Below are 21,090 nucleotides of genomic sequence, written 5' to 3' on the forward strand. Positions count from 1 at the left end.
CTCTACCTTTATTGCAAATGCTAAATTCAAATAGGATGAGTCAAAAATAATTTTTGACTTCAATCTCTCACCAGGTGCATCAAAATATTGTTCCTCCAAAATTGTATAAGAACTTTTTGGATCCTTATCTTTCACAAATGCTTCCTTGAATTCATCAACATGTTCCTTGATTGCTTCTTCTGACTATTATCATTATTTTTATCATTCCTTCTATTATTCCTATTAGTGTTCCTTTTATAATTGGGATTCCTATTCAAGTTCCTTTTGTCCATTCTATAAAATCTCATTGTGTGTCCAAAGTTATTACATAATTGACATATAGTTTCATTCCTCCTTTGATTGGTTCCATTCTGACTACTAGGTTCTTTGCAATTCCTTGCAATATTTCCAGGATTGTTACACTTGCAACATACAAACTATTTCCTTTCTCCATTAGGTTCCTCCCCATCATTAGATTTGATTTGTGATCTTCCTCTTTCATTACCTATAGTTTTAGTGTTCCTAAATATCCTACTATTTGCATAATTACTATCAAACTTATGTTTCTTACAATCTACTATTGTATGTCCATAACCATGACAATTATAACAATAGAAATTAGTAATATATTTGAAAGACTTACCTATGCAATATCTTTTCATATGAACAACTTCATTTCATATAAAACATCTACCTCTCAATTCATGTCTGACTTCCTTGGGTGGTTCATCATGCTTAGGTTTATCAACTTGATCTATTTTCTTAGGCTCATCATGTTTCACAGACAAATTAACTAGTTCAATCTCTTTAGATAGTTCTATATAATGCTTGATTCAATCTTACTTAGATCAGATTCTTTAGGGGATTTAATAACTAGATCTGATTATTTTCTAATTTTAACTTTCTTGGCCTATTTCTCTCCAATAAGGTAGCTAAGGCCTAACTTATCATAAAAAGGTCTCTGGTGAAGTATCTATTAATTAAGTTTCTCACTACTAGAATAAAGTTTCTCTAACTATTGCTTAGCTTGTGTTAATTCTCCTTTCACAATGGTATTGTACTTTTCTAATTTTGCATTTTCAATCTTAATAAAACCTAATTTAGATGTTACTTAATTGAAATAGGATCTAAAATCTTTATTTTTAGATTTTAGATCAGATTCTTTCTTACTGTCATTATTCTTAAGGCTCAACTTAAGTTCCACAATTTTCAACTCATGCTTCAAGATCTCATTTTCTTTCTTGAGATTTCCTACTTCATCATTATCACTAGTCTGGACATTTGATTCGCTATAATATTTGAGATCATCTATCTTATCTTTCAATTTTCCAATGTAGACTTTTGCATCTTCATATATATCTTTCATGTTGTCTCTTTCTTCTGTAAGAAGATCAATTTGTTTGAGAGCTTCTTCAATATTTCTCTTCAACTATTCCATATCTATAGGGATCTTACTCAAGCTATTAAGCCTCTTTAGAGTAACTAAGATATGATAAAAAATGTTAGAAATAGATAATACTAAGACAGGAGGGTGGGGGGGCGTGAATCAATATTCTACAACCTTTTTCCTACAACTAGATATTGCTAATTATTTTATAACTTGCATGTGAAAGTAAACCAACAATGTTTAATAGTAAATATAACCATGCACAAAGAGAACTCATAATACTATTATTTGTTAACTAGAGAACCCCTAGCCAAGGGAAAACCCAGTGGGGATGATACCCACTAGATGATTCACTAAATAGAAGAATCATGTTAAGGATATTGACCTTGTTAGGAGTCTATGAAGTACATATAGTGTCTTGAGTCCTTGTTAGAGGACTAGGCCCTATTAAAATCCTTATCCTTGTTAGGAGTTTTTTCAACCCTATTAGGAGTTTGTAGATCAAATACAATGTATGCAAGAAGAGCCCACTGCCCTAACATGCAATAAGCAATAAAGTTCTTCACAAGTGTAGGTATACATACAATACTTTCTCACTATTGAAACTTGCACTCGATCTGATCATACATTAGATTTCATATCACATAAGGCTTGCATATCTTTCAAGCTATCTTCACAATAGTTCACATGTCACACATCTTACACATTATTTGTGCAAGATAAGATCTTTACTCATATCTTGCAAATTAGAAAATCTCTGCTCAATTGGCCTTCATATCTTCACATGCTTGACTTGATATAAAATCACTTATGGATTAATATCTATAATGTTGTCACATCATGAATTAGTAATTATTTTGTCACCAAAATAATTCCTAAAGTTGTACAACTCATATTTATTATATGCTCTATTTTGGTATGTTAAATACCTAAATTGGTAAATCAACTACAATTTTCATCATATTATCCATACACATCTGTGCACTAACTTACATCATCATGACATTTTTTATATATCTATCCTCAACTGTACATGAGCTAACTCAAAGTGTATCATCCGTACACATCACATCTATCTCTGTACTACTACAAACTATTTAGCACTTAGAAAAATTTCTAACTCTAAATACATAAATAAAATACTTTATATATGTTTCCATAAATGACAACACTCTAGACATCTAACTAACCATATTGCCAACATTATCCCTAGATGTGGATTATAACAATGTGAGAAAAATTATTTTACTTACCCAATTTCAACAAACCTAGCAAGTGCATGGGCTCCAATAATCAAGTCATTGGTCTAGAAATCTGCAACAATACATAGGGTTTAGGAGAAGACATTATAGTGGTTCATCAACTTTTTTGAATCCCCTTCCTTTAAATTTTTTGACTAGTTGGTTTTTTTGGTTATGATATCTTTGCAGATTCTATATATGTAGTTTAGTTTATAGGTCTCACATAGTCTATAATAGGTAATTCCATTCAACTTTGCATATTAGGTCTTTGTGTAAATTATATTTACTTATATATCATGTCTTTCATAAGACCCAAATTTTGGTGGGGTATACCAATTTTTTTCTACTTCACCTTTGCTTAAATATGTACGGTTTAATATTCTTCCACTCTAGAAGTGTGCATACTATATGGCTAAATGCTACCTCTAAGTAAAAATCCTTAAAGATAAATAAAGTTTTGGTTATTTAATTAACCTTTTATTTGATTAAAAGTCCAACACATGGAGTTTACAAAAAATGGAACTTGAATGGTTATCAACTGTAACTGGATGTTAATCTACATATTAGATTCTTTCTACTCAAATGACTATTAGGGATTTGATAAAGTCTACTAAGAAATTAGAAAGATTAAGGATTTGGAAGCTAAGACTAAAAGAGATATCACTTCTAAATTAACTAATACATTAGCATTCTATCAAATTTGGCTTGCATTGGTGTATCGAGTAATAAATTGTATCCTTTTCCTTATGTACAAACACTAAAATTGAGATGTTTGACAAATGGAAACTAATCTGTTAAGGGCATCTTTATATCAAATTTCAATCATTCGAGCTAAAGAATCAAACTAGTAAATTTAATGTCAGAATGATATACAGCTCCTAATATGGCTTGTTAATCTATTGATACTCACACTAGATTCAGAAAAGAGTTAGCTGAAGGAATAATTAAATATAAATAACAATGCAAGGAGTTAAAAACTATCCCCAATCAATATCCTATTAGAAGTCTCCATTAAGATATCTAAGCATACTTGAAATAGGAAGGATGACATAGAAAATTTACTTACACTAGGCTGAATTTAATATGCTTCTATTATACTAGGCTGTAAGTTGGTAACTTAAAGAAAATTAAAATTAATAATAATGTATAGTAGTAGTTCAAAAAATGACTTCTAGTGTTTCCTAGAATATCATTCCCATTGAAACTAAACCAAGAACACAATGATATCTTGGAGATTTAATTTATCAAAGCTCACTAAGCTCTAATATACATCTATTAACAACAATACTGAGTGGAAATATATCGTAATTAAGAAAAACCAATAGAATATGACATAGATCATAGAATAGTTAACATACATCGTGAAATGTGATATCTCAACTAGATACATGTGGGTACAACTTTATAAGATTAAAACATAAATTAACAAATAACTTTCCTTTTTAAGATGTATTAGAAGTAATCAAGATATCTTTACTATTTACAATAATAGCTGACAATAAGAAATGGTATCTCTCTCTTAGTTTTAAATTTTAGATTCAAGCACAGAGTAATTTGAAAATGACAATTAAAATAATTGAAACTCATCATCATTTGAGTAAATTACTAGATAAAATTTTATCATTTAAAATATCTATAGTCCCTTGCCCCACTATCTTTTGAATGATTTTATCAAAATATGAGTTTACTAACATATAAACATGAGTATGAAATTTTGGATGAGTGGCAGGGGCCTTTCCCTTACTAAGTCAAGAAGGAGAAAGAATAGACACATATTGATATATGATGCAATGGGGCAAGAAGAAAATTCTCTTCAATATTCCAATGAAATAAATGTAATAATTTAATTCATGTAAGCTTATGTAAAATGATATTTATATGTAAATCTATTTTTAGAAAGAAGGCATTCCTTCTAAATACCTCAAGAAATATAAGGGACACATGTATTCCTAGAACATGACTTCGGTCCTAGGCTATACCGATGGGTTTCTTCCCTATTCATTTTCCCCTGGTGCCTGTGCTATAAATGAGGGAAAAAATATGTAAAATTAATTTATTCTAAATATAAATATAGGGTATTTTCCTTTACCGATAAAAAATATATATTTAATAATTCTTAATATATGATAATTTATTCAATCATTAATAATTTATACATATCAAATATCTATTAAATTATTAATATGACTAACTCATGGTATATAACTAAGAATATAATTATTCCCCCTCTTTGGGTCAAGGGGGGTGACCATTTATCCAATGAAACATGGTGACACCTATTAGATCCATGGGTAAATAATGGGGTGGAGCATAAAATTAGACAAATATGTAACATTCAAAAACATAAAAAAGAAATAAGGAAAGTAAGTTTAGAAAAACAAAAGAGAAAGCAACAGATAACCTCTGAAGTAACATAGACCATATAATGCACCACCCTAATGAATAAGGGGACACATAAGAAATGTGGAGACATATATTGGTAAAGGGAATTTTTAATAAGGGGCAATATTAAAATAAAGTATAAGGGGAAATAAAGGAAGTTTCCACCATCCTAATATGGGAGTTTGGGAGATTTAATAATAGGAAGAATTGATAAGAGAGAGAGCATCAACCAGATAATTTAAAGGGGGGTTAAATGGGTATCAAGAAAGATGGGAGATAAAACAAAGAATCACTAAGGATTAATGAGGGAAAACATTTTATTATAAAATACCATTAAGAGAAGAATAAAAAATAAAAAAGACTTTATTCTTATATATGAAATAGTCATCTTTCATAGATAATAGACATTTTATAAAACTTATATATTCATAAAAATAGATCTTTTGGGTTTTCAATAAGAAGAAGACTTATAGTTTTGACAATAGTAATAAAATGGATAAACTTATAGTATTAAAAAATCGCACACTATTTCCATATAGGTTGAAAAATGGTAAATCAATTTTTAGAATGAATGACATTTATCAAACATAAATGGTGGATGACTGGTATATCAATCCTTAGGATGACTAGTAAATTGATTTTTAGAATGATTGATGAATAACTAGTTTAATTAAACTTTATCATGGGATTGGGAGATTATAGGTTTAGCCCAATAGTTATAGGGAGATCATAAGAACAAATGTGTACGAATACAATAATGCAATATACAAAATTTCCTCTAACATACAACAACAAAGAAATTTATATTCATAATCATAGTTAGTTTTAATTTGTAATAAATCACAATATAAGTAAACACTTAATAAGAGCTAACATTATTAATTTAAGGTAAAAAAATTGATTATTCATCATGATGATACCACTTGAGAATGCACTACATATCAATGCAAAACTAGATTAATTGGACACCTAAATTGGCTTTAGCATAGCAAACAAAGAGGAAAATGAATTGATCTTTTAAAATAACACTTCAAATATACTGGAAACATTCCCTTTAAAACTAGGATAACATTTGATAGACTAATGTAATATGAATGTCCAATAAGGAAATCATACATAATCATATCTATGCAAAGAAGATTATAAGTAAGGCATCTAGGTTGCTCCATTAATTGACTCCTAAAAATGTCATGGTATACCATATATGAACTCACATAGCAGATATTTTATATGAGTTTAAGACACTCAATTGGTTTATATAAAAGTCTATGCAAGTATTTTTATGGTATTAACAAGTTGGTAAATTCATTTAAGAAGCCCTAGTTCTTCGATTAAAGACTTTTCATATAAATAATTTTACATATGTATGAGTTATAGTGATAGATAAATCTCTTAATAATAACTAACAACTATCATATTTAATCTAAAAACATTTAGTTCGTATATGATATCAACATACTAGACTAGGCTCATGTATTATCACTATAATATATATAATTGCTTTCCAAATATCCTATTCTCTAAACAAAGGTAAAATATCAAGAGACCCAAACATATACTGATACAAAAAATGTGGGTATGGATCAACAAATGGAAGTGGATGTGCTAGAAGTAGGAAATGAAGTAGAAGTTAAGACTATGGAAAGCATGCTCTCACACAAAATAAATGTTCTCAAATAGGCTTCCTAGTATCTCCACAACAATTACATTGCATTATAGGGAGCAAAGTATTAGTGCACTGAGGCACTATCCATTCTTTCTCCTCTATTCCCCAAGTGGGGCCCCTACATTCCATTTTTTGATAATTTGGTCCTAATTTTGGCCTAGAAGGAGTTACCTAAAGAGACCATCATATCCACCAGGAAGATGATAAATAGGGTAAAAGAATTGAATGCATTCCTTTTTGGTAAGATACGACTAATAAATAATAAAATGAAGACCATTACTAACGGAACACCTACCTTCATAAAGAAAAATGTTGATCATGACAATAAGCTCAAGGAATGGTAGGAGTGGTCAAATTCTTTTGACACAATTTTGAAACATGAAAAATTTATTGCTTATAGCAATGGTGAAACTTACATAGTAACAATTTTTGACATTGTTGATAATTTGTACAATATTGAGGAAAAAATGAATAAAATAGTTGTAGAGGTTAGGGCATTAAATAATGCTTAATGGAATAAGTTCCTAAATGACTTGAATATAGTTAGAGGAGCCACTTGGCCGAATGAGGAATCAAACATTACTATCTCAGAGGTTGCAGTTGACAAGGCAATTCCATTTGGAGAGCATGCAAAGAAAATTAAAAGAACATGAAGAGGGAGGACAAATACTTCATAGAGATACCTTATCTTTGTAGTTCACCTATTGTGGGTATTCTATAATTAAAAAACTTCAAAATTGATCCTAAACATCCAGATTGACAATTATTCTAATTTTGGCTATCTCCAACATTCTTTTTGTGATTATTTTTTCTTATATAAAAAAATTGTTGTATCTTGTTTCTAAACATGTGTCCTCCTATTTGAATCTTTTTTCAATCCTTGTTCTATAAAAGGATTTCCAAGATGTGGAGTGAAGGTCCAAGAATTTTTTGTCTGAATAGATTTTTGTTCAAATCTTTGAGTCAGTCCATGTATACTGTATAAAGTTGTTCCAAAATATAAAATGAAAAAAGTTAATAGTTGTTTGTCTAATTGAGTTTTTTTCTTTGATAGGAATTGGTATTTAATTGTATATGTTTCAAAGAAGTTAATACAAAATGCAAAACGTTAGTTGTTCATTCTAGATATCATCCATTCCTTTGTTTCCATTTAATTCTTTGAGATTTAATAAGAGAAGTTCATTAAATTTTAGTCGTAATTCATTCTCAATTATATTTCATTTTACTTTTGCTAATAATCTAATGGATTATGTAAATTCTTAATGTAAATTGGAAGAATTCTTTGGTTGTCATTGAAGATTTTGATAAGAATGAGATCTAGAAATGAATATTGATATTCTTACCACAAAGTTTTAAGATAAATATGATAATATATTTCAAATTCCTATGAAGTTAATGGCCCAATTCATAAAGCACTGGCCATCCATAAAAGTTGATTTGTTTGGAATGTTACTATAGTATAAATCTTTTATAAATTAATCATTTTACTATTTTATTGTTGAAGAACTGAAGTGTGATCTTGTACTTGATTCATGGAGTTCTAGGGTTTGATAAAATAGCCATTTACCATCTTTGTTACAGTCCTAGAATTAGAAGAAAATAAGGAAATCATCTATTATTTTGGAATTCTTGATGACATTTTGAATTCTAAAGATATAAAGAGGAAATTCCTAGGTATACCTACCTAAATTAAGTAGAATTCAAAGTGGAGAAGACATTAGAGTCTTGTCAGTTGGTCCTCTTATTTTGTTCCTCAGAATACCCATTATAGTTTCTAGCTAACTCCTAGGTTTTTTGATCTTTTAAGAGGTTAATTTTTTCATCAAATTAGGAGAAAATAGAAGAAATGACCAGAAGTTGAGTAAACTCTAATCTTGACCAAGTACTATTGTTGGTCATTCAATGAAACAAATGAAGCAGAAGATTAAGGAACTTAATAAGAAGCCAAACAAATAGTATAAGTTGAGTGCTAGTTATGGCTGAGAAATTTGGAGTAGAGATCAAGCTAATAGATGTCACATGAGATAGAACTCTAATGATTGAGTTACATAGTAATGATCAAGCAAAAGAACTTAGTGATTGGTGAGTGTCAGAAAAAGTTATAATGTGTGAAAGAATCAAGTTTGAGGCCAACATAGTTGAATTTTTAGATGAGTGAAAATGCATGGATGATAAGGATTGATGAGATGCCATATTTAATACATGATGAGAGTTTTCTAACTGATCTATGGCAAGGATTTGATGAGAGGTTTTTAGAAAGGGGAAGGAGAGAAAAATGATGGAAGGATTTGATGAATGTGACTCAACCAAAAGATCTATGATGGTGTTTAAGTAGAAATATATCAAAATTACCAAGAAGATTAGTGATGGAGATGATAATGGAGTCTAGTCAATGAACCAACAAATGAGCTGAATGGAGATTTGAATTTGCAAATTCAGCTGTGTTTTACAAATCAAACTTGTTGCTACCTTCTAGCAATTGTGGCAATCAAAATCCTTTAATAAAGATTGATTTAACACTCATTTTTTAAATCCTTTAATCAAGGTGACATTTTAATGGAATGATCTAAATTCCTCTAATAAGGCCACTCCTAATAGGGTGATTAAATCGTATAATAGGGTCACACCCAATACTGTGTTTTGTAACCTTTAACTAGGTTGGATCTTAATTGAGCTCACTTCATTAGAGTGAAAAGTGGTAGCATGTTACTTGGTAGTTTTTTCAAAATTTGGTTTCCATGTTAAACCCAAGTGTGATTTACTTATGTGAATGTTATGGTGTGCATGATATTTTAACAATTGTTTAATTTACTATAAGTCACCACATACACTAAAACAAATAGATAACTATATCGAGAAGTTGATTTTACTATTAAGTTTCTATATTGACTGAGAGACTTTATGAATTGGATTGATTTGTTTGAAGCTATTAAAATTTGAATTTGTACATTTGGACCTGGGGGTAACTTATTCACCCCCACTCTTAGTTATTCTAATCATTCTAAAAATTGGTATTAGAGCATAGGTTATTGTAAGGAAACTTTTAAGGGAATTATAGCTAAAGATCAAGATGTATAAAAGAGTGATATCCAAGATGAACAAGGATAACTTCCCAACATGGAAACACTTGATGAGATTACACTTATTTTATATTGGAGATTCTATATCATACTACCTAAACAATGAATACATTGTAGTACCAAGACCTATGAAAGTTAATCAAATGAATGAGAAGCAAGAGCACAACTAAATGATGATTGAACTAGAACCAAACTTAAGTTATGCTAAATTTGATGATGTAAAGGAATGCACTACTACAAAGAAAATGTGGGATAAGTTAGCACAAATCCATGGATGATACAAGAGTGTATTAAGGGCTAAGGCAAAAAGCTTGAGAGGCAAGTTTAACGATATGAGAATGAAAGAAGGTGATATTATTGCACAATATTGTGGCTGAATCAAAGAGGTAGTGAATGCTATTAGAGGAGCTAGAGGAGACATATCTGATGAGACTGTGATAAGTAAATTATTGAGGAATTTATTTTTAATCTATGAAATTAGAGTAGCTACAATTCAGAAAAAAATATGTACACTTGGTAATGATATGACCTTAGATAATCTAGTTGATAGACTCACTACATTTGAACTATTGAATTTTGATAATTATACCCCTGCTAGTGTTGAATCTTATTTTAAGACTCAACCAAACCTTGATAGATCTAGAAGAAAGAAGAAGATAAAACATGTGGAAAGTGAAAATGAATCAAATGATGATCATGATAAACTTGAAGCGTTATTGGCTAGAAGGCTACTGGGAGGAAAAGAAAAATACAAAGGTAAACTCCCTATAATCTATTTTACATGTAACAAAGTTGGTCATATTGTTGCAAGGTGTCTTGCTAGAGATGTGAAGGATGAAATGAAAGACTTCAAGTATTGAGGAAGGAGAGACAATGGAGACAACCAAGGTAACACATACTACAAAGATAAAGGTAAGAAATCTTGCTACATTTATGAAGAAGATGGTTCTAGTAGTGACTGTGATGATTACAATGAAGAAGTTTATTTTGCAATGAAAGATGATTTTGATGAAGATGAAAAAATTGCATTGATTTCACATGTGAGTAAGAATGATAAATGGATATTTGATAGTGGTTTCTCACATTATATGACTGGTGATACAAGTAATTTTGAGAAGTTAGAACATTATAATCAAAGTAATGTTAAGTTTGGAAATGATGCACCATGTTATGTGAAAGGTGAAGGATCAATTATACTAAATAATAAGTTCATATGTGAAAATGCATATTGGGTTGATGGACTAAAGTATAATCTATTGAGTGTGTCATATTTGAACAATGCAAGCTACCATGTTGAATTCATAAACAAGAAGGCAAAGATATATGATGCTATTAGTGACCTAATTGGATGTAGAGAGAAAATAAGAGGTAACTTGTTCTATCTAGACCTATTTGAGGATACATGGTTTTTTGCACAAGTTGAAGATTTTTGGTTATGGCATAAGAGACTATGTCATGTGAACTTTGATAATTTGGTAAGAATAAATAAAATGAAAAGAGATGAAGGGCTACCAAGATTAAGAAAATCTGATAAAGTGATGAGAAAACAATGTCAAATGGGTGACAAGGCTTAGTCTCAAGAGAAAGACCTATTATTTTAATGATATTCTAGAATTGGTTCATATTGATATATGTGATGCTATTGGATTGAAAATCTATTATGGTGAAAAATATTTCATTCTATTTGTTGATGAATTTTCTAGAATGATGACTATGATGTTTCTTAAAGAAAAATTTGATGCATCTCAAATGTTTAAGTAGTATTTGGCTAGAGTTGAAAAGGAAATAGGAAAGAGTTTGAAGTGAGGTAAATTCATATAAGATGAATTCAACATATTTTGCAATGAAAAAGGAATCAAGAGACAAATGAGTGCACCTAGGACTCCACCACATAATGGTATAGCAATGAAAGAAAGAATAAATTAATCATGTATAGTACAAGAACATTGATGATGGAGAAGAATATTTCACAAAATTACTGGAGAGAAGATGTAAGTATTGTAGTCTATACTCTAAACCAAGTTCAAGTGAACAAAGGTAAAAACAAAATATCTTTTGAACTTTGGTATGGCTATTCACCTAATGTGAATTATTTAAAATTCTTTGGAAGCAAGTGTTACACATTGAAAGATGCAAGAGAAGGAAAACTTGATGCAAAAAGAAATGAAGAAATTTTCCTAGGATATTCCACTAAAATCAAGGCTTATAAGTGTCTGAATTATGACACTAACAAACTTGTGGAAATTGCAAATGCTAGAGTTGATGATTTTGTAGAAAAATATGAAGAAGAGTGCAAGAAAGAACCTAAGGACTACATGAATTTTGCATATGCTTATGAAGGTGAACCTAGAACTTTACCTAAATGACAGAAAGAGATTTTCAAGCATCAACAACTAGGAATTGCCAAGGTTTAGTAGAAGACTTTTGTCAAAAATTAGTAGTCTATTGAGCATCAAGCTATAGGAGTTGTGTTACAGATAGAGACTATCAATTATAAAAAAAATGGAAGTTGATTGTAGGAGAATGCTCCAATGAACAAGTGAACTAAAGAAAGAAGAAAGAAGATTTGAATCTATCTTAGAAAAGCATGTGAGAACGAATCTTACACTAGACCAAATCATTGGAAATAAAGATTCAATAGTAATGAGAAGAAGTAAGTCAAGGAATGACACATGCTTATTGTGTGAGCTTGAGCCCAAGTTAGTTAAAGAAGATTTGGAGAGTGAAGATTGGATAGGAGAAATAAATGAAGAGATTGAGAAAATAGACAAAATAAAGATATGGACATTTATACTAAGACCAAAGGATAAGAATCTGATTGGAACTAAGTAGGTTTTTACAAGTTGAATGATAAAGGTGAAGTCACAGGGAACAAGGAAAGGCTAGCTTGTAAGCGATATCCACAAGAAGACAAAATTGACTATGGTGAGAATTTTTCCCCAGTTTCAAGGTTGAAAGGAGTGAGAACTTTTCTTGCATATGATGCTTAAAAATGATTCAAAGTATATCAAATGGATGTCAAATTTGTATTTCTAAATGGAATATTAGAGGAATAACTCTACATTAAACAATTTGAATGATTTTTTAATCCTAGAAAGAAAAAAAAAAATTTAAGTTACACAAAGAATTATATGGTTTGAAACAAACCCATAGAGCATTGTACAAAAGCTTACATAATTATTTTCTAAAAATTGGTTTTGCAAGAACTAATGACAATATTGATGGAGGCATAATCCAAGAAAAAAATGAACACAATACAAAAGGGGAAATATTATTATAAAAAATGATATGCTATTACATTCAATACAACAAAAATAGACTCCATGATAGGCCTTATGGGCTTACAATGTTATCAAATTCTAGAGAAGACCCTTCTCATAGTACCTTCTCCCAAACTCCACCAAAAACTACCTTGACAATGCCAGAAATGTCCTTAAGTAAACTAACTTAGGTTTAGGGTTAGGAATACATTTTAGAATATGCCATTTGGCATTCACCACAAAAATAAAAGGTTTAGAAAACATGCCAGAAGTCAATGTTAAATTAGAAGAATCCAGAAATGGTAGTCTAACTTTTAGGAGGCATAACTTTTGATTTGGGATTCCAATTGATGAACTATTTACATTTTTAAAAAGCTCTTGAAGTGCTCTATAGGCCTATAGGTCGAATTTTCTAATCCCCCATTTTTTGGGCCTATAAAAGGCCATTTAGTGCCTTAAGTGCTCTTAGGAGGTCTCAAGGAAACTTAAAACTACAATAACTTTCAAACCGTAAAGCCTTTTGATTTGATTCTTTTTCTAGAGTACTTTAAATTACAAGTATAATTATACCTCCAACTTAAAACCTCTAACTCATTACAATTATGGCTTAATTACAAAATAAACTATTTTTTTACATTAGCACACATCCTAAGGTGCTAAAAAACTCTAACCCAAAAAACCAACAATGGAACTATGAGAGTTGGAATCTCTATTTGACCCAAATGGGTATCTAGAAATGAAAACACTTTAAATAGAAATTAACATTAAGCATATTTTTGGGTGATATAGGATTTCCCTTACACCATTAGATGCTCCTACATTAGACACCTAAGGTAGATTGAAAAGTGACCCTATCACTTTATAGCTGGTAGAGAAAAACCCAAATTGGCAACCTCTGTTACAAATATCCAAGTTGAGTCTTCTATTGGTTGTCCTTTCCACTTCACCATGCATTCTTCATACTACTTGTTTATGGTACTCTGGCCCACACAACTATCTAGAACTTCTTCAATCTCTTCCTTTACAAAAGTAGTAATTGGACATGGCTCTAGCATTAACTCCTCATCTGCACCATTATCATGATATATTTTTAAATCTACAATATTGAAAATAGGAGAAATGTGAATCCCATCTAGTAATTCCACCTCATATGCATTCCCTAAATCATGTTTCTTCAAAATTTTGTAGGGGCCAAATTTCTTCATCTTCAGCTTGTTGTAGGTACCCACTAGAAATCATTCCTTCCTCAAGTATACCATAACCAAATCCCCAACCTAGAACTCCCTATGTCTCCTCTTTTGATCTGCCCTAGCCTTATACTATAGGTTCATCTTGGTAATATGTGCTCACACCTCCTCATGTAGGTTCTTGACATGTTCAAAAAAGTCTTCTACGTTAACACTTGTCCTCTCTCCTTGTTCCATTTTCCTCAGCTCTGGTGCAGTCCTTAGACTACTCCCATACACAATTTAGAATGGTGATCTACCAATACTCCTATTTATAGAATTATTGTAAGAAAATTCTACTTGTGGTAGAATTAAATCCCATTCCTTGGGTTTATCTCCTACTAAACACCTCAAAAAATTGCCCAAACTTCTATTCACTACTTCTATTTGTCCATCAGTCTGCAAATGATGTGCAAAACTAAACTTCAATTCTATCTTCAACTTCTTCCAAAATGTCCTCCAAAAATATCCAACAAATTTAGTATCTCTATTAGAAATAATACTTTTTGGGAGACCATGTAGCCTCACCACCTCTCTGAAAAAACAATCTACAATATGCACTACGTCATGAGTCTTGTGGCATGGAATGGAATGTGCCATCTTGGAGAACCTATCAACCACCAAAAATATTGATTGATTACCCCTTTGTTTCCTTGGAAATCTAAGAACAAAATCCATACTTATGTCCTCCCAAGGCTTCAATGGAATAGGCAATGGCTGATAGAGTCCAATATTTTTACTAAATCCTTTGGCTATTTGACAAACTTGACAACTTTGCACAAACTTCTTTACATCCTGTAATAGTTGAGGCCAATCTTAATGTTCTCTAATGATGAAAATGGTCTTATCTCAACCAAAGTGTCCTGCCTACCATCCCTCCACTATGCTTCTCCTTGATCAAGTTCTCCCTCATGGAACACCTTGGAATACACAATTGACTTCCCTTGAACAACATACCATCTTGAATTATGTAATCTAGCCACTTGGTCCTATCTAGAGTAACAAGTTCTTTACAAGCCTTCCAAACCTCTACAAAGTCAGGATCCTTAGGGTACATATTCTTGAGTTCATTAAACCCAACCAACTTCAACCTACATTACTGTCAGCAATATTTACCTCCTACTTAATGCATCTACAACCCTATTAGACCTAATGTATAGCTTTGCATGAACTCTACCCATTTCAAATGTCTCTGATTCAATTTACCTTGGCTATTTAGGTATTGCAATGCCTGGTGATTAGTATACAAGACAAATTCTTTTGGCAACAAATAATGCCTCAATTTCAGTAAGGCCTAAACTACTGCATAGAACTCCTAATCATAAACATAATACTTCTTCTTTGCATCATTAAATTTTTCACTAAAATAGGCAATAGGCTTACCTTCTTGGCTCAACACAACCCCAATAGCACTACCACTAGCATCACAATCCACTTGGAAGACTTTGTTGAAATCAGGAAGTGCCAACATAGGTTTTTCTATCACCTTCTTCTTCAATAGTTCAAAACTCCTTGTAGCTCCTATAGCCCCCTTAAACTCTTTTCTATCCCCCCTAATTATTTCAGTTAGGGGTGCACATATACTACTGAAATTCCTAATGAACTTCATATAAAAACTAGCTAGACCATGGAATGATCTTACCTTAGTGGTAGACCTTGGGGTAGGCCATTCCAAGATGACCTTCACCTTCTCTGGGTCCATTTTGAGACCCTTAGCTGATACAAAAAATCCCAAATAGACTAACTCATTATTGGAAAAAGTTACACTTCTTCAAGTTAATAAAAAATTTCTCTTCCCTCAACCTTTCAAGGGCACTAGAAATGTGCACTAATATTCATCCAAAGACTTACTAAAAATCAAAATATCATCCTGATAGACAATAAAAAATTTTCCCAATTTTTTTTTAATACCTCATTCATAAGCCGCATGAAGGTGCTTGGCACATTGGTTAGTCCAAATATCATGACTAACCACTCATATAGACCATCCTTGGTCTTGAATGTAGTCTTCCACTCATCTCCCTCTCGTACCCATATCTGGTGATAAACACTCTTGAGATCTATCTTTTGAAGTACTGAGCTCCACTCAAATAGTCAATGAGATCATCCATTCTTGGAAAAGGAAACTAATACTTGATGGTTATTCTATTTAAGGCCTAAGATTTGGTAAAAATTCCCCACTCTCAATCCTTCTTTGGTGCCAACACTATAGGTATTGCGCATGGACTTAGGCTCTCTCAAATCAAACCTTTCCTCAAAAGGTCCTGAACTTGTCTTTTTAGCTCCTTAGTCTCATTAGGAGTCAACCTATGAGTAGCCTTGTTAGGAAAACTAGCTCTAGGGACTAGATCTATTTGATGAATCATTTACCTTATTGGTGGAAACCCCTCTGGAACATTATCAGAGATGAAATCTCCATACTCACTTAATAGACTTGAAACTTCAAGTGGAATTTCACTACTACCTTCCTTATCTTTTCTAGGAATTAAAGCATAACACATATGATGATGTTTCATGCCATCCAAAAAATTTCTTCCATCAACAAGACACAACCTAGCACTATTTTATACCTTTTCACCCTCCTTTATTAGGGGCTTCAATTTGTGGTGAACTTCATCCTTTGTTAGAGAGTATGTATCTATAGCATGCCTATCAAACTATCATGACCTTCCCAACAATAAATGGTAGATATCCATTGGAATGATGTCACAAAGAGCCTCATCATGGTAACTCCCAATCTTGAACTTTACCAAATATTGCTCATTAACCAGGACCTTATTATCATCCTGCAACTAAGAAACCTAATAGGGTTGGGGGTGTTTCTCCCTGTTGAGCTTTAGCTTTGAGACCATCTCCTCTGAGACCAAGTTGTTAGTGCTTACACCATCAATAATCACATCAAAACATTTACCCTCACACTTGAACCTAGTATGAAACAAACTCCACTTTTGTCCAGGTTTAGTCTCATCTCTTAGTAAGACCCCTTCATGAACTAGAACCTCTCCTCTTTCTAAATCCTCTAAATGTGGTGATTGTGCATCATCACCCACATGAGCAACCTTTGCTTGACCATCAACTCTCCTATCTATCCTTCCTTGGTATTGAGGGCATTCAAAGGCATAATGAACTTCTTCATTGTAGTGGAAAAAGGTACCATAGAAGCCTCCTCTTCCTAAACCTTGTCCATGTCCTCTATATCTTCCTCTTTGATACCCAAAGTTTTGATGATGAGAGTGCTTGAAACCCTCATTCCTCTAATTTTGGCTAGTACCTACATCTTCATTTTTCTTCTGGTTCTCATTTCAACTTCCAAATGACCTACCACTGCCCCTTCCTCCTTGACTACACCCTCTTTTCCTTTCATCAAATTTTTTTTTAGCTTCTCCTCAACTCACAAGGAAAACTAGTATGCCTCTTCAATTCTAATCATTCTAACTAGACTTAACTCCTCCTAAATGCTAGTTCTTAACCACTAATGTAATAGGAAACCTTCTCCTTGTTTTCTTCTGCATGCCCCACCCTAATAAGGACTTGGTAGAAATCCTCTATATATTCTTGGATAAATTTTCCCACTTTCTTTAACTCTTACATCTTTTTGAAAAAATCAAGCTAATAATCAATAGGAATGAACTACTTCTTTAGTTTGTCTGCCATGCGATCCCATCTTGTGATTTTCTCCTTTCTTCTTCTATTTATTTCCAATTAAATCTCTTGCCACTAGATTTTGGAATGGGCTTTCATTTTTTCCTTCACAAACTTAACCCTATTAGTGTCCCCAATATCCTCATACTCAAAATATTCCTCTAGTTCATTGATCTAGTCAATCAACTCATCCAAGTTTAGATCTCCTGAAATTATGCCAACATTAATTTTAGGTCTTTTTCCAAGCTTGGAAATGGTCCTAAAAAACCTGTCCTCTACCTAGTTTAGGACTTCTCCATCTCCTTACCCTTCCTAGCCAATATTTCCTTCTTCTTCATTTTCTTCCTCACTTTCATCACCTATGACAACATTCATCCCTATATGGATCTCCTCTTGTAATGCTTGGACTTGTCTCTATAGGGATCTAACCTTAGGAGTAACAAATCTGGCCCTTCCACCATGATCCTTTTCTGGAGGAATCTTCTTATATCAAAACTCACAACCACATAGTCTTGGTGCAAACTACCTTATAGTCGACGCTCTGTCTACACACTCAGGGAAACCTACTCTGATACCAATTGATGGAGGTAAAATCCAAGAAAAAAATGAATACAACAAGAAAAGGGGAATGCTATTATAAAAAATGATATTCTATTTAATTTAGTATAACAAAAATAGACTCCACGATAGGCCCTATGGGCTTAAAATGTTATTAGATTTTGGAGAAAACCCTTCTCATAGTACCTTCTCCAAAACTCCACCAAAAATTTCCTTTACAATGTTAGAAATGTCCTTAAGTAAACCAAATTAGGTTCAAAGTTAGGGATACATTTTAGAATATTCCATTTGGAATCAACCACCAAAATAGAAGGTTCTAGAAAACACGTCATAACTTTTGGGAGGCATAACTTTTGATCTAGGACTCCAAGTGATGAATCATTTACATTTTCGAAAAGCTCTCAAAAATATATATAGCCATAGGGAAAAAAATTCTCATCCCCTATTTTTTGGGCCCGTACTAGGCCATTTAGTGCCTTAAATCTGACTTTGAAGCACTCTTAGGAGGTCTCCAAACAACTTAAAACTACAACAACTTTCAAACTGTAAAGCCTTTTGACCTAATTTTTTTTTGTAGTACTTTAAATAAGAAGTATAATCATACCTTAAATTAAACCCTCTAACTCATTATAATTATGGATTAATTACAAAATAACCTATTTTCTACATTGGCACGTATCCCATGGTGCTCAAAAATTTTAACCCAAAAAACCAATAGTAGAACTATGATACTTGGAATCTCTATTTGACCCAAATGGGTATCTAGAAATTAAAACACTTTAAACAAAAACTAACACTAAGAATATTTTTGGGTGATACAAGATTGCCCTTACACCACTGGATGATCCTATATCACATATCAATCTGTACTTGAAAAGTGAATTTGAAAGAAAGATACTTCTAGTTGAAATTTTTGTTGATGATATCATATTTGGAGGACAATATTCAATGTGTAAGTCATTTTCCAATGAAATGAAGAAGGAATTTGAGATGTCAATGTTTGGAGAGATAAAATTCTTTGTTGGATTGCAACTCTATCATATGAAAGAAGGTATATACATCAACGAAGCATTCAAGAGTAGTTGGAACACCTATAGTTATTGGTCACAAATTGTCAAAGAATGATGATTCTATTGAGGTAAATCAAACACTATATAGGTCAATTATTGGAAAACTACAATATGTTGCTTTTAGTAGATTTCATATTACATATGAAGTTGGTATTGTTTCTCATTTTTTTGCTAATCCTAGAGAAACTCATATAATGGCAATGAAAATGATACTGAGATATTTGAAAGGAACAAAAGAATATGGATTATGGTACAAGAAAAATGATAAATTTGAGTTGAAGGTCTTTACTAATGCAGATTGGGCTAGAAATGTAGATGATAGAAAGAGTAGAAGTGGAGGTGATTTCTTTCTAGGAAAGAGACTAATTCCATGGACAAGCAAGAAGCATAACTATATTTCACAATCTATAGAAAAAGTTGAATATGTTGCTACAATAGCCTATTTTTCAAAAATTGTGTGGATTAAGAAATTGTTGAAAGGTATGAAGGAACACATTACTAAACTTGAGGTGATTTATTGTGATAACACAAGTATTATAAACATATCAAAGAACCTTGTGATGCACAAAAATACTTAACATATCAAGATCAAGTATCTCCATCCATTCAAAGAAGTTACATATTCCTGACCCCAACCCTTGAGGCCTGAGACTGATGCAAACAATTTATCTCTCTCAACATACTAGTTTACTTTATCATCATATATACAACCTGATGCATGTAGAACCCCATTACTTAAGAGAGTTAGTGCAAGACAAATAAGTAATATTGGAATATTTGAACACAAAAGAAAAGATAGCTGACATATTTACAAAGGCATTAGCTAAGGATGCTTTTGAATATCTAAGAGACAAGTTAGGGGTCATTCCCCTATGTATAGAAAATTGAGAAGAGATTCTCTATTGTATCAATTGTTATGATTATAATATCTTATATATTGGTGTAGGAGGTCACACTTTAAGATTTGTCTAAAGTTGGGAAGTGTAAAGCTTTCAAGTCACATATGGTAGAATAAGTGAACTGATAATATTAGTCAAAGCAGTAGCATAAGGATAATGTGATAGAGTACAAAACATGAGGATGATGTCTTTTGCATTATTGTCAAAGAGGGAAAATTATGCAATTACCATCCTATATATAAATGAAATGTTATAGTTATCATAAGTTGATATCATTTATAAAAAGAAGAAACTATTAGCAAAGAGGGAGTGGTATACCATTGGAGAAAGTCTAAAGTATATAGTGATAGTACTACAATTGATGATAGAGGGAGCATCCAGAGATTACATTGATGAGAATTAAAATGAAACTAAGAAAGAGAGAACACAAACATAAAGGGAGTCTTAATGAAGACATTGGATTGCATGGTAACTACAAGTGTTTCCATCAATGTCAAAGAGGGAGATTGTTTGAAACTACAATTGGAAAAGTTATTATATTGTCATTGATGTCAAACCTACTAGAGATACATTTACTAGTAGTGTAGAGTGACATCATTTTATTGATGGAGAAGATTTTTAAAAAGGAGATAGAAAGGTGAGCTATTCAAATTGTTGAGAAGTTAAGTATCATGGAATTACAATAGGCATTGATCATTAT

Source organism: Cupressus sempervirens, chromosome 4 (genome assembly GCF_028749045.1).
Source record: "Cupressus sempervirens isolate cs-2001-9-10 chromosome 4, ASM2874904v1, whole genome shotgun sequence".
Taxonomy (NCBI): Eukaryota; Viridiplantae; Streptophyta; class Pinopsida; order Cupressales; family Cupressaceae; genus Cupressus; species Cupressus sempervirens.